Raw genomic sequence first — 15,695 nt, forward strand, 5'->3', positions numbered from 1 at the left:
ATGGAAAGGTTTGGTGAAACTCAAGCAGTTATTCTTGACATTTCAAATTCTTTGGTCATGTTTGGCATAACTTCTAAATAACTTCCATCTTATGGTTTGCCAAATGTTTTTTGTAATTGGGTATCCAGTTTTCTCCCTGATTGCTCCCTGCGGGAGATGGTAGATGGCTCTCCGTCGTTTAATTTCTCTGGTAATGCTGGTGTTCTCCAAGGTTCAGTTCTTTCTACCACTCTTTTCATCTTGTGTATTAATGACCTTCTTCCATTGGCTGGAAATCCTATCCAGTTTTGCTGTTGATAGCACATTGCATTCCACCTTCTAATTTGAGAAACCTTGCCCTGCACAAAGAGCCATAAGTTCTCAAATATCCACCACTAAATCCTTAAATGCTAATCTAAAAAAGGGTTTTTTGCTCTATAATTCGTCTTTGATGACACTCAGATATTTAGACAAAATTATTTATTTCTATTAGGGATTACTGTGGCTTCTAATCTGGCTTGGCATAAGCTTATCACAAATATTGCTTCCTCTGCATCTAAAAAACTGGGTTTTCTCTTTCGTTTTGAACTCAGTCTGTCTCAAGTCCGCCCTACTAAGGAATATTGTTCCCATATCTGGGGCTGTGCCCTCAAAACCTCTCCCACGTTTCTGGACTCCACTCAAAGGGCGACAGTCAGGTTAATGGCCCATGGAAATGCGAACTGGATAACTCCAAACTTAGACAACCAACTTTTTCTCATCCTCATCTATCCGTTCAATTTGTAATCTTCTAAAACAACCTTCCTTCACACGTATTTCCCGAAAATTACAATCTACAGAATTAATGTCAACAAGTATCTTCTGTCATCTCAGCCCTCAACCCATGCACTGACTAAGTACTGAGCATTCGTATTTGGGGCTTCATAAAAAATAGCTCCCACCTATTCCCCAGATGCATTGCCCGTACACTCTGCAGGGGCATCAGGTTAAAGTTGCATGGGATAGAGTCAGTCGAAGGTTAGAACTTCACCTCCCTCTTGGGCGCACGTTTGTGTCCACCGAACCAATTCAATACTGGCTTCGTTGCATTCTGTTTAAAGTTTATTAAGGTGTAACACGGCAGCTTGGAAAGATCAAACGACCAAGAAACTCCTAAGGCACATTACTGGAACGAGCCACATCCTGCTAACGACCTCCACGGCGTCGGGTAGGGGGTGTATGAAGCGCACCATTAGTTCCCGTTATACGGTTTTAAACAGCCGTCTTCCATGAACCCCCGCCACATCACCCCGTGCTCCTTGGAAAGAAGTGGCGGTTGGGAATGAAGAAGTAGTTTCGCGTTAGTGGTAGAAGGAGAGAAGAATTAGTCCCGCCTTGGTGGGGAAGAACGCGAGGGGTGGGAAGCATCCAGACAAGCGAGACTCCCACGTGAAAATTTAAAGAATCACCCTCGGTCTACTCGTTATGTTAAACTTCGTCGAACCTTCTTGGATCAACTTGCGCATGCGTCGTTAACTGTTAATATCGTAAGGATTTTGGCCATCTATATGGGCTCATTATTGGACGTGATAACTCCCAACTTCAATAATAATATTTTTGCATGTATGTGCTGCCATCTTTTGAGTTCATTTTGAAACGCCAGATTTATTATTATGTTGGTGGCGTGTTGTACAACGAAGTTTAAAGAGCAACGATGCCAAAAACCCCAGGAGGGTTATGAAAGGTGTCGTAAACAAAGTCCAAGGATTTCTTAAGGGTAAGATTGGCTTCTTTTCCTTATAAACCTCAAAGGCTTGCCTCACTCGTGGTAAGTCGACATTTATTATATATATTTTTAATAAGAAAGAACCGCTGTAGTTGGAAGGAGATGAGACGCCTTCTGGAGATTCGTTGGCGCCGATCCTCGCTCTAAGTAAATAACCCACTGCAGAGATAAACTGTCTTTCTCGTCAGCCGGAACGTTTAACCAGAGCAGAGTTTAATTGGTTTCTCATCTTAAGGCCGCGTTCACGAATTAAAAAACAAAAACGAAATTGCCACCAGAGCTTTGATACAAACTCGCTTTAATTGAATTTTACCACGTTTGGCCTGCATCCAGCTCTGCAGACAATGCTGGCTGTACAATAACAGCCCCTGTCGTCCGGGATCATCGGTCTCTCCTCTTGTATTGTCTACTCTGCAAAGATTCAACGGAAACACGTTCAGATGCGAACAGTAGGGTTTGTTAATTGGTTTAGTGGGCCACGTGCTGCTGGAACTACACCACAGTCCAAGATTTTACCGCGATTCCTTTTCTGGTATTCCATCTTCCATCATTTTTGTTTCTCGCAATGCTTTCAGCCATAGAAGATATCAGATCTATCCGTAGATATTTCTTATAACAACAACAACAACAACACGATGTTTATTTATACCGAATTATGTTGTGTGTATTAATCCCCAGGATTCTGATCCATCTTTTCCCATAGGTCAATAACCTTATGATCGCAGACATCCTCAGAAACGTAATCCCTCTAATTGGACCGGGTTTAGGTCCATTAATTAAATGAGTATAGTTTGGGACAAGGCTCCCCTTAAAACAGTTAATATCGACATCAAGATGGTAACATCTTTCCTGTTGGTAAGATGGTAACCTTACACAGCAATGAGCTGTTGTCGATGCATTTTCAAGTTAGTTAATTAATAAAAGCGCAAACTTGCAATATATGCAAATAGATGTGTATTTTATCACGTGGCCCACTCTTCGAAAGTGCTGAATACGACTACTGGTGCTGCTGGTTGTGTCAGAAAGGATGTGTTTCATTCTGGTGACATTATAAATCATTTTAGAATTGGCAAATTCGTCAGTGCTGGGTTCGAATCCGTTCGTTATTACGAGTTTTCAGTTCTTAAAACATCCAAATTGGCCTCAAACTGTAGATATAATACGCGAAAGATGGGGTCTAGTACCAAAAGCAGTTGACGTCCTAAGGAACTCTAAAAACAGTCAAACAACCAATCTCCTACTGATGCTCAGGAACTTGGGTGATTGGTGTCGATACCTTTCTGTCCTTCCAGCTGTTCTTGCAGCATGGCCCACGCGAGCAGCAATTTACTGTGTTGACCACGGAAAACTAAACTATAATAATTTAACTATGGTAAAAGTCTTGAAAACTAAGTGCTCAGATTTTTCTTCAATGAAAGCGAAGTTTATATCTTTTTATAACCTGATTTTAAAATTAGTCCATTTTCTTATCCAGAATTCTAAGCTGAAAAATTTCAACACAGTTATTGGTAACAATAGATCCTGGAAATCCTACGATATAAGAAGCCTACCTTTATTTTCCCATTCGGATATTTTAATGAATCTTTTAATGAACGTTTTGAAATCTTAAAGGACACGTCTAGAGGAAATTTATTTAAGATTAACGGACCAGAGAATATCATGAAATCAAAAAAAAAACTATTTTGGTAAATGCAGTTCCAAAAGAAAATTATTATGGACAGAAGCAGACTGGAAGAATTTTAAGTCGCATGTATGGGTACCTTTTGGACAGTAGGTCTTTAATAACATCAAAGAAAAGCGATTAACATGGTATGGACATGTAAAACGGGTGCAAGAAACCAGATATCCAAAGGCTATCCTGGAATGGATACCTTCAGGAAGAAGGAGTAGAGGAAGACCTAGGAGGACACGGATGGATGGACTATGGGAGTGCATGACAGCCCGGTTCTTGGTTTCATGGTCATTCTGATTATTTGGATACGATTAGTCTCCTGGTGACTTGGAGACCATTGTGGCCGTTTTAACTATATCCATCTGAGTGGAAAGGTTCCAAATGGTATTATATTTACAAATAAGTCAGAGAACAAAGAAGTAGATGAGCGAAAGGATCATAGAGAGAGAGGAGAAAAGATGGGGGAGATGAATTAAAGGATCAAAGAGGACAGATGAAAAGGGAAGGGAGAGGTTGGTAAAAGTATATGTAGACACTAAGCTGAACAAAAGCAATACCTCTATTACTAATCTATTGGCACTTCGCCAACATGATAATGCAGACTCAGGAGCGTTCTAACTTTTATCATTGCATGTTCTTTTCCACTGTGGTTCAAATGTTCCATTGGTATTAGCATCATCTGCATTTGCTCCACAGATTACTCAGAAATTAGCCCTTCCGGACACAGCATCTTGAAGGATGTTGCTGCCCTGCGTCCCTTACTGAAGGAAGAGGACGCTGCAACTGGAGAACTCCGTTGGCGCTCTAAACTCGCCATTCGCCGTGTCCATCCAGACACCGAATTCCCGACTGTGCCGTAATGGCGTCCAAATTGCAACAAAGCTTCCTCCCAGAGGGAGAAACGCGACCAGAGCGTCTTTGCAAGCCACTTCTAATACGGAAGGTAATTTCCCCGCGTAACAGAATCTCCCTTGTCATCATTCCACCGCTTCTCATAGATCACGTGTCTTCCCCCCCTCTTCTTCCCATTCTAACGACACCACTGCGTCGTCATGACAACCAGCATCCGTCTGCATTTAGGTAGCGTCTTAGCTAATAACGTGATGGGTGGAATCCTCGGAGGTGCGACGTAATAGGGGAGGTATGTGTGCATGTGGGTGTTTCCCTCTTTCTTCCCCCACTCATGGCCAGAGAAACTGGGAGGGATTACAACACGTCTGGAAAGTGCAGTTTGCAAGTACGCCATGTGTGTGTAGCTCTCTTCTCCTCCTCCTCCCCTCCGCAACCCCCCATCTCAGTGAAGTGTAAAAAGTTGTGGAATTTGGATGAAACTGGAAACCTCATTGGTATCTGAATTAAGCTCCCCTAGAAGCAGAGATGGTCAATCGAATTCCATTATGTTTTAGACTCGCTGTGCGTCAAAGTATTAATAGCTAAGGGAGGACACGTTCATTAAGGGGTTCTCTAGTTTGATGTCAGCCGAGGATACAGTTTAAAGGGAATCCCACAATAAACAGAGATTTCGATCCGCCTCTCTCTCTCTCTCTCTCTCTCTCCACTCTTCTATTTTTATCTTTATTCGCAGAGATTCATTTATCAGAAAATTTCAACCATTTGGGTTTTATCTTACTATTGTAGGAAGGCATGAAAGAACGTTTAATATTCAAAATCACACTGTACTCTCGCAGAGAGGTAAAATGGGGGAGATAACCCCCCCATAAAACTGATTACAACAATATACTATTCAAATAACATCTTTTAATCGCGCATGCACAGCTTTCTGCGTCTTTTCAACTTGATAACTTCTCTCAACTTTCCCAGAAGGTTTCTCTAGTACACCCCAATGACGTTTTTGCCTTTTTGGAGGTAAGCTGTAAGGAATGATACTTTTAGAGTGATAGAAGATTGTCAATTTGTTGGCAGATAATTGAATCGTAGCTTTTTTGGGAGTTGGTGAAGATGAATGTTAGACAGGAGCAGCAACTCGTGCATTGTGGTGCAAGCAGGCCCAAAATAATGTTCACTTTATTTGCTTTAAAATTTATAGTCTTCAAAGACCAGCTGGTCCACTTTAGCACAATGCCAGGATCTGTACCTCAAATGGGCATTCCTTCTCTTGGGTCATCGTGAACACTGCTTTGCCCACATCTGAAATGTCTTTTCAACTCTTCCACAGTCTCATATAATGGATTATCCTCCCCATATACAGATTTCATCTCCTCACGAATCTGTTTTGCTTCTTTGCCTTGCAGACAAAGAAATTTTATGAAGAATCAGACCCCCTCCCTGTATTCATGGATCCAGTTCAGTAACTGATGGATCTAGAAAAGCCAATAAATATAAACTTAGTAATATATACATTCATATATCAAATTCCTAACGGAAATATTTCTAGGCCAGGGTAAATTTGACCGCCCCTAGGATTATCTACTTGAGCAACCTGTATTATTGGAAATTGGACTGAAAAGACACGCCATTAGTCCAGGCAAGCACGTGATTGCTAGTGATGTAGGCCGAACGGTGAGGTGAATGAAAAAACAGGAAGATAAAATGACCCGCAGAAAAAATACGCCCACAAAGAGAGCCAATTTTATACAAAGAGAAGATTACTGAGTCCGTAACAACTCTCCCGACATCTGAACCCGTTTGGAATTGTCTAATGATTGATTGTTTTGTTTCTCTGCATCGGATAACACGGAAATTGGTCACCTAATGAAATCTTGTGCAACGCATTGCGAAACGTGAAATTCTATATATATAATTGGATCATAATTGATGGAGTTACCAATCTTTAATTTTTTGGCACACTGCCATCAATTATTGATAATTCAGAATATTTTTTTTCGTTATTAACTTATTAGAGTTAGATGGCGCCACATGCGTTGGCCATTCCTATGAACGCAAAATCCGTTTAATTATCGAAAAATCTCAATATTTTTTTTCGTCTGCTTCGGGATGCGATAAATGCACGTGCGTTACCTTCGTCATTGACGCATTTAAAGAAGAGCAAGCGTTCGATCTCACTTATCTCCACCTCACCCTAATAAGTTTCCGTTCTCTGCAAATGGCAAAAGGGAGTGACGATGAAAAATGTAACAGCCTCTGTAGACGTCAGGCCTACTTTGTCAACGAGACATCTCAACACAGAAAAGTTTATCACCGGATTGTTTATCCCGGAAGATGGAGCTGTTTGTTGACAGGATGACACGTGATGACAGAGAAATGAGAACGCTGGTCTAGCGTTTTCTGCGTGCCTGAGTCATGCAAAGATGTGGCGATAAGGTGTCCCTTAGAAGATGGTGCGTTTATCATCTGGCAGACGTTCACGATTCATGAAGTAAACGTTTCTCGCTGGAGGATTTGGAGAGGATCACTGAGGATTGAGGATCACAGAGGATCGCAGGAACCAAAGGTGGGATATTCGCAAAAAGCCTCGCTTTTTTTTTTTTTTTTTCGTAACCAACAGACTAAGAATGTCGAGATCGAGTTTCGTATTTGTGTTGGTACGTGTAAAATCTACACCCTGCTGTCACGCGAGAACTCATCTGAGGTTGTCATGGCAACAAGAAATAAAACGCACGTAGAGGATTTCTTCTGAAGAAGAACGCATTATTTTACGTTTCTCACAATTGGAGACCAATGGAAATTGAAGATTATGATAATTCTAATTAATCTCATATTCACGATCCTTCAAAAGAACCTTCGAAAATAACCGGTCCACGAACATCGAACAAATAGCACAATAATTACGAACCATCTGGAAGTGATCCTCAGGCAAATAATTGTTGTGAGGATCATAAAGAAGTATTTAAGTGGCTCATACAGTTCTGAAGATTCTGAAGATAATTACGAATCGGAAAATTACTAACAAAGATAAATGATTCAACTGAGATTGATCTGATCTTGAGGATTTTTCTCGGGACTGTACCGAAGTAATTATGTGGATCGTGGAATTCTTGAGGATCACAGAAAACTAAAGATCTTCAAAATTGTTCTGAGGATAACTACAAATACTGAAAATTAGTGGAATATATAAAAATAATCCACTGGTATTGATCTAATCCTGGGCATTGTTCTAAGGACTATACAGAAGTAATTATGTGGATCGTGGAATTCTTGAGGATCATGCAGATGTAAAAATCTTCAAAATTGTTCTGAGGATAATTACGAATTCTGAACGTTAGTAGAAAAGAATTTAGAAGGATAGTCTAATCGTGGTTCTCTGAAGTAGCACAATAAAGGATCCTCCCAGTAGATCTTTCATCCATTCTTTGAAACGACTCAGAGGATCACAGCCACAATTACAACTTTATCTGAGAATATCAATTACTATTAGAACGGTATCCTCTGAGAGAATCACAGTCAAATTGAGAGGATCACAATTATTTGGAACGAAATTGAGTTTGGCAACTGTAAGATGGACGAAGATTGTGCGTTAAAAAAAGATAAATCCAAGGGAAGCTTTGCAATGATGTCATCTTGATTGTGTTGAAATTAGCTCGAGGATTCTAACAGCATTATTCGAAAAATATGATTGAAACCAACGGCAACTAATCTTTTTGTGAGGATTATTATTCTAATTTTAGCATCGAATGATGTTTATGAGCCAACAGGGTCCTCTGTTGCTGTCAAAAACGCACGTTTCTGCATCGATAAGAACTGGATGAAAATCCAAGGCTATAGATTACAGCCAGAGCAAACACCGAAAACAAAAGAAGAACCATCGAATTAATGTTCCCATCGTGATGTAAGAGTTGCCATTTCATCCGAGTGAATTCTTCAATTACTTTAAGAGGGGAAGGAAAGAAAACATTCTCTCGCGAGAGGAGAGCATCTTTGGTACTTGCCGAATTAATTTTCTCCTTCTGCGAATTGGCAAAATTTATTACATCGGAGAATAGGAGCATGGACGATAAATAATCATAAAAAAAATAAGTTTGCATTTTCCATCTATTTCTGTTTCATTGAATTAAGGATGATGCCCTTTTTTTTGTTGTTGTTTGAGTTCCATATAGATCCGAGTTTGGAGTAATGGACTAATCCCGACTTGTAAATGAGGGTTAAAAGATAAGAACACAATTTCTTTTTTTTTTTAAATAAAATATACAATAATAAAAATGAAGAATCCATCGAGCATCTTCTGAGAAAAATCAAAAGAAAGCAGACGATTGTCGACTGCTTAATTCCAATATGGCAACTACAGTCGAGGGGGTTTTAAAAACATCTCGTGTGTCACGTGACGCTATTGCATTTACGCGTGCAGGAATTTGTAACGAAACAAGTAGAGAGAGCGAGAGACAGAGAAGGGAAACTTCAAACTCACTATTTATCTAGCCTGAAGATTTGTTTGTTCTGTGCTCCATTTTGTTTACGTAGCGTCAAACAGCTTAGGCACGTTCTATCCATTTCAGTCGATTCGTTGTCTTTTGGTGCGCCTGGAGCCTTGCAGAGCGACAACGAACAACCAAAAGATGTGAAGTTTCCCAGCTAGGCTTAACGACCATCTTTGTAAATAAGAAAAAGAAAAATACTTAGGTGAAGGAAAAAGGCACGTTGCAAACAGGATGTCGGTGTGCCTCGTAACGGCATCTTGTCCAATTAAAAGTAAATTCCAAATAGAATTTCTATTAATGCACCTGAACCAGAAACCGTTACGTTCACTATGGATTTTAGAATGGCCTTTGAGAGATTCCTCTTTTGCGATATCACCAAAACGTAGAGCAGAATATTTTTACAACTACTATACTTTGTTATTAGTTCAGCTAAAAGTGTCGATTTTTTTAATTCTATTGGTAAGCGCAGGAGGAAGGAACTGCAGATTAGTCTTTATCTAAATCTATGAAAGGAAAATGTCGCCTCTAGTCATCGATTACTTTGAACCTTTGACCTTTATATACGGCAAATCATCTATCTCGAAGGTTGTTGTAATAGGGTTTTAGAAACATCGGCAACTAAGGACATATAACTTCATACGTACTGTTTGTAAATTGCGTGTGTTAGATTTTCTAGGTGGATGAAAAACCGGAGTTTTTTGGGAGAAAATGCTTCCAGCAATCGAAAATAAATCTACTAAACTTCATCAGGTATTTACAACGTTGTTTCCCAAAATGAGATGGACTATTTTCTTGGCCATAAGGAAGCATGTGTGACGTCGGTTTGTGTGTATTGTGTGTGTGTGTGTTCTGTTCTGTTCTGGCCTCTTGGCTACCCAGAAGCATCAGTCACCTGGACAGATGATTCTGGGTACCCGTCCACACCACGGGAAGGTGGGCCAGTCCCAATGGAGCACGTACTGTCTCGATACGAGACTCTGAACCACCTGATGTTGCCGAAAGGTGGGCCAGATTTCTCTGGGGGCCCACTCCAGAGAGGGAAAATAATAAAATAAAAATAAATAATAAAAAAAAAATAATAAAAAATAATAAATAAAAAGTAAATAAACTAAAAACAAAATATATTTCCCGTGGTGCAAGAAAAAAAAAATAAATAAATAAAATAAAATAATTAATTATAATAATTCCCCGTGGTGAAAAAGAAAATATATTAAATAAATAAAAATAAATAAATAAATAATAATAAATAAAAAATAAAAGAAATAAATAAATTCTCTGTGATAAAAAAAAAAAAAAAGAAAGAGAGAGCTGTCTGGCACCAATGACAGCCCAAATCCCAGGTGTGAGAACAGAGCGCGAGTAAAAAAAAAAAAAAAAAATGAAGCTAAGTAAATGAAAAAAAAATAATAATAAAATAAATAAATAATAATCACAGAATAAATAAATAATTTTGATCCCACAGTGAAGAGGAAGAAGTAAGTCGGGGTGCCAGCAGAGAGAGAGAGAGAGTAAGAAAAAAAAAAAAAAAATGGGAGAGTGGTTATCTATCCTGCACAGAGTGAGAAAGAAGAAAAAGCGAGCCAAGGCTGCTCCTAGTTCCAGGGCAGGACCCGGAAACAGTACGGAACGCAGGTTAGAGGGGAAAAAAAAAAATGAAGCTAAGTAAATGAAAAAAAAATATAATAATAATAAATAATAAATATATAAATAAATAATAATAATAAATAAATAATAGGATTGAGATCCGTGAACTGAGCTGGCCACTGCACCAAAGAAAGGTCATTGTCATATTCCTGGAACCATTCCATGATTCGGGATTAGTGCACCGGCGCGTTATCCTGCTGAAAATAACCATCTGACTGAGGATGAACTGTCAAAATGAACGGATGCACTTGGTCAGCAACGATGTTCAGGTACGATGTGGCATTCAGACTTGAATCTATGGGTATCAATGGACCCAACATGTGCCAAGAAAACATTCCCCACACCATAACACTGCCCCCACCACTTTGCACAGTAGTCATCAGACGTGACGGATCCATGGATTCATGTTGTTTTCGCCAAATTGTGAGCCTTCCATCAACATGATGCACCAGGAACTTCGACCCTTCAGACCAAGCAGCTGTTTTCCAATCCTCGATAGTCCAGTGCTGGTGTTGCTGTGCCCACAGGAGGCGTACTCTCTTGTTCTTCATCGATAACAAAGGTACACGATGTGGCCGTCGGCTGTTCTAGCCCATCCACAATATCGCACATCTGACCTGATGTGCAATATTGTGGCCCGTCTGTTTGCTTGCACAATTCTAGCCATCCTCATCTGACCTCTCTCATCAACAACCGATTTTCTTCCACAGGAGTGCCGTTGAGAGGATGTGTTCTGTTCGTTGCACCATTCTCGATACACCCTTGAAACTGTGGTGGGTGAAAAGTTCAGGAGAACTGCTGTTTCAGAGATGCTTTGCCAAGCACGCCTTACACCTACTACCATGCCACGTTCGAAGTTCGTTAGATCACTCCTTTTCCCCATTCTTGCTACGGTTTGTACGCTTAACTGACACCAGAAAGGTTGTTTTGCTGCATTTATATCCACAACTGTGGTCATGTGACTTGCAACCTTGTGGGATAATCCATTTGTGTGCACAGCAGCGGTACATCTAATAAATAAAGTGGCAGCACAGTGTATATGTATATGAAAATCAAAAGAAATAAGAACTTCTTTGTTTTTCTCCTCACTTAGGTAACCATTCATCTCATTTTGACCTCGTGCATAGCACAGTTGGTAGAATCGCCGTCCTCTTCATCGCCGTCCTCTTCACATGGAAAAGACCTGGATTCGAGTCCCATCGATGACGTGAGGAATTTTTATGGGCCTTTATCACAATGTGGCTGAGATAGTCAGTCTCAGGCGAGTGTAGCGTGGTTTTTTCTCCCGGAAATTCGGGTTTTTCATCCAGAACACAGAAAATCGACCACAGAACACACGCAAGAACACTGAGCAAGATGCCTTTGGTTGCTGATGCTCCTAAAACCCAATAAAAACAACAATCATCTTTTTTAAGAACATAATTGTGAAACTTTATACACTAACGAGCAACAAGTTTAGATAGAGGTGGTCTTACAAGGGACAGCTGGGTGATTCTGATGCATTCTTCCACTGTTTTGATTCGTCCCTCCCCCGTTTCTTTTTTCTTCGCAATCTCCAAGGAGTAAGACCAGTAATATCACCGATTTCACACGCCTTTTTTGCGCTCCTCAGAACGTGGCCCAACTCCCCCCGTTTTTTCAGGGTAATGAACATAAAATAAATAAGGATGCTGACACCTGGTATAAAAGGAAAAAGGTTTAATCCCGGGATTATGTTTCATCTCGTACGCAGAGTTATAGTCGACGATCCTTCCTTGAACATTGAGGCAGTCACTGTTAATAGGATTAGGACCATTTCGCGTGACGTATACCTCAGCACGCGCTCGTAATACTGCCGGGGTTCTTTGTTGATGAACGCGCATCCCAAGATGCTACCAAAGTACTTTCCCCGGTATAAAATAATCATAATCCAAGGCTTAAAAAAAGAAAAAATCCATTCCTTTGTAGCTTTTTTTTTATATATTTATTTTCAATTTTTCAGTTCTCATTGCAGTGGAGTTAACCGAGCTACTTTTGTGGAATATTTTTGCCGAAATGCCCTCTGGTGTGAACTGAGGCGAATGTCAGGATTCAATGAAGAATTACTCCATTGTGAGAAGCAAACAAAAAAATTAAATGAAATAAATCTCGTTTCCTTTGGGACTCGCTATAGAAGCGTAATAGATTTGGAGGCAAAGTGTGTGTATGGATGGCATCTATAGATCTTTGAAGGAGGAAGTTCAACCGTGGAAAAATAGGATTATTTTCGAATAAATCCCGCAGATCCCATTCAGTTAGAAGTGGAGATAAGAAGTGGGATCGATACAGCAACAATTCTTCGAAAACGTGTTGCTAGATTAATTCCTGGCGAGCATTGGTGTATTTAAATCTTCCTCTATAAAAGAAAGATTTTATTCCAGCTCCATTTTTCAATAATTAGGGAACATTTCGTCTTTGGTACCAAATTGGAGTTCGAGTCCCCTTGTTAACAGGAGGAATTTTTATGAGTCTTTTTTCATGGCCAAGTTAATCGGTCTCAGGGAAGGGTAGCTTGGTTTTTTCTCCTGGAGATTCAGATTTTTCGTCCACCAAACAGAAAATCGTTTCTGTTACCATTGAATCCTTAAAAACCCAACTACAACGACAGCTATAATTGACATTTGACCTTCTGCATCTGAACTCGCACTAACCCTTTCTGTTTGTAGAAGTTTCCTACGAGCAAAAAAGATGACATCTTGGAGTGAAGAAACTCGAAGGGGCATCAAACTGACAAGAGCACTTACTCATCACTGGTAAAAAAACAGAAAAGCAAAGACGAAGCCAGATGGAATCCATTGGCAATGCTAATGCAAAATTCATGTTGTCAACTCCAATTACGAGTTGTAATTGGAGATGAAATATTAGTTGGAGGAAAGACGTGGACATTGCAGAAGAGAAAAGAGGAGGAACTGCGATGGGTTGTCGCTTTTGGTGAAGAGAAAGATACATCAGAAAAGCTGTGAATATTTTGTTTTATTTTCTTTCCTTAATGCAAGATACATGATCCAAGAATATTCATCGACAACTAAGGCCATATTACTTCGCGTGTACTGTCTGTAAATTGCGTGTTCTAAGATCGATTTTCATCTAGCCTGAGACCGACTAACTCAGCCACGTTGTGAAAAAAGACAAAAATTCCTCACGACTCGAACTCAGGTCTTTTCCACCCGTTGTGTGGAGGACAACGCTCCTGCCAATTGTTCTTCTCGTGTGTACGTGTCTGGTACTTTCAAAGTTTCTTAATGGTACACTTTACTCCATAATGGTGGATGCAATGTCTTTTTAAAACATAAGAGAGGAAGCTCAAAGCCCAAGACACCTTCCTTCCTTCCACCGATGGAATTTTTGCTTCAAACTAAACGCTGTAACAAGTCTGGTTTTGTAATTAATGACTGTTAAAAATGACTGACACCATCCTTAAACGACTTTTAATGAGGGTGAATTAATTAAAAAAAAAACTAGTATGACTATAGATGGTCATTAATTTGCTTTAATGAATATTTAAATATAAACTTGTCATTTGCCATCATTAAAAACAGAACACGAAAAGTTGCCTTGTCGCAATACCGCTTACTTCACCACAAAAAAGAATCCCAAATCCATTTTCTTTCCATTATTAAACAGAACACAGCCACATCCTCGTTTATGCAAATTAGACAGCGAAATGGCGCGATGAAAATTTATAAATTCATTAAGAATGAAAAAATCTCATTTCCAGCTGTGACTTAAGTACACTTCCGTGCCAAAATATTTGTACACGCTGACGTATATTAATAAACATAGTGGATCCCACTCATCGGGGAGGGGACCTCTGATTATCACTAACAGACGAGAAAAAATTGCATTTAATTCAACAGGGGGAGCTGGCTGGCAACCCGAGACAGCTCATTCGCTGATATTTTGCTAGGGCAGTGCTCACTTAAAGGACAGAATCGATGGGATATCTGAATCCTGGGCAACGCGACGCTGTCACCCCTCTGTGGACGAATCCACCGCTAGGCAGGTATATAGGTGCACTGCATTCACGTAGACGGTAATTCGATGTCAGTATGGATAAACGTCGTGAGTTAACCGACTTTGAAAGAGGGATAATATTTGGTGCCTGATGCATGGATCACTCTATCGCGGAGGTAGTACAGAAATTGGGCTATCCCTGTTCAAGAGAATCAAGGGTGTGTCGGGAAACGCTATTTCCTGAATAACATCTCATCGTGGACAGCGCTGTGAGCCGAGAAAGGTGGTGGATGAACGTGGCCGTTTGTCTCGCATTGTTTCAGCCAACCGGACAGCAACAGTAGCACAAATCATCGCCGACTTCAACAAGGGAGGTGCCAGAAATGTCACCACCATCAGGCAATCATTAGCCCATTGCTAACACCACGACCTTGGACCTTGGATTATGTCAACAAGGAACTGTTCAGGCAGGTGGACTGTCGGTAATGGTCTGGGCGTGTTCAACTGGCACACGTTGGAATCTGTGGTACATCTAGACGCATCTCTGAACGGTCCAGTTTACATGTCCATCCTTGCAGACCATCTGCATTCCTTCATGGTCATCGTGCACCCACAATGGACTCTTCCAGATCTACCATAGATTTTACCACCATGAAATAACCTCCCCATTCACTGGAGCATCTTTGGAATGCTGTGGAAAGGTCCATTCGAGCTTTGGATCCTCCATCCAGGAATGCGACGGAATTATGGCCACCGATGCAGCAAACATGGATGGAAATACCTGTGGAACGCTTTGGTGAACAGGTGGACTCAATGCCTTGGTGTGACTGCCCTTATCCGGGCGAAAGGTGGGCCTGCGCGTTACTAAGTACCTATCCATGATTTCTGTCCACTTAGTGTATAAGCAATCGATCGAAGCCTGTTGGAGATTTCAGATAGGCGAAACCATTTTAATAAAGGGGTGTCCAGGGGTGTTTAAGAGGGGGGGGTATATATGATGTACAAATTAATGTGCTTAGAGATCAATAGAAAAATTACGCAAAAGTTGGAAGTTGTCTAAATCCGCTTAATATGCTCGCCGGCTAAATTCCTTTAATTAATTTGTTGCTAATAAAAGTTCAATATCCACTTCTTTAATGAACGCCGGGATTAAATTTATTCTAAAACTGAACACGGGGCGTAGTTAACACCGGGGATGTTTGTGAAGCTAATGTAGTTATCGTTTGCTCAGCTTTGTGGTCCCCACTCTAGTTAAAAGATGAAGCCGATCTAATAAACTTCTAAGACTCATTAGCGAACTCCACAATTAGGTGGTAATTAGATTTGTCAA

At 40.3% G+C, this 15,695-nt stretch overlaps 1 protein-coding gene across 1 annotated transcript in view; it reads left to right on the plus strand.

Annotated features, from left to right (window-relative positions):
- Nucleotides 1-1,692: 1,692 nt before the first annotated feature.
- LOC150075945 (frizzled-5-like) overlaps nucleotides 1,693-15,695 on the plus strand; it is a 161,194-nt gene continuing 147,191 nt past the window's right edge. Inside the window, exon 1 of the mRNA XM_090387188.1 lies at nucleotides 1,693-1,735. The gene's annotated coding sequence lies outside the window, so the exon portion shown is untranslated. The remainder of the gene's footprint in view (nucleotides 1,736-15,695) is intronic.

This window comes from Mastigoproctus giganteus, chromosome 13, assembly GCF_048544385.1.
Source record: "Mastigoproctus giganteus isolate SK-2022 chromosome 13, ASM4854438v1, whole genome shotgun sequence".
NCBI lineage: Eukaryota > Metazoa > Arthropoda > Arachnida > Uropygi > Thelyphonidae > Mastigoproctus > Mastigoproctus giganteus.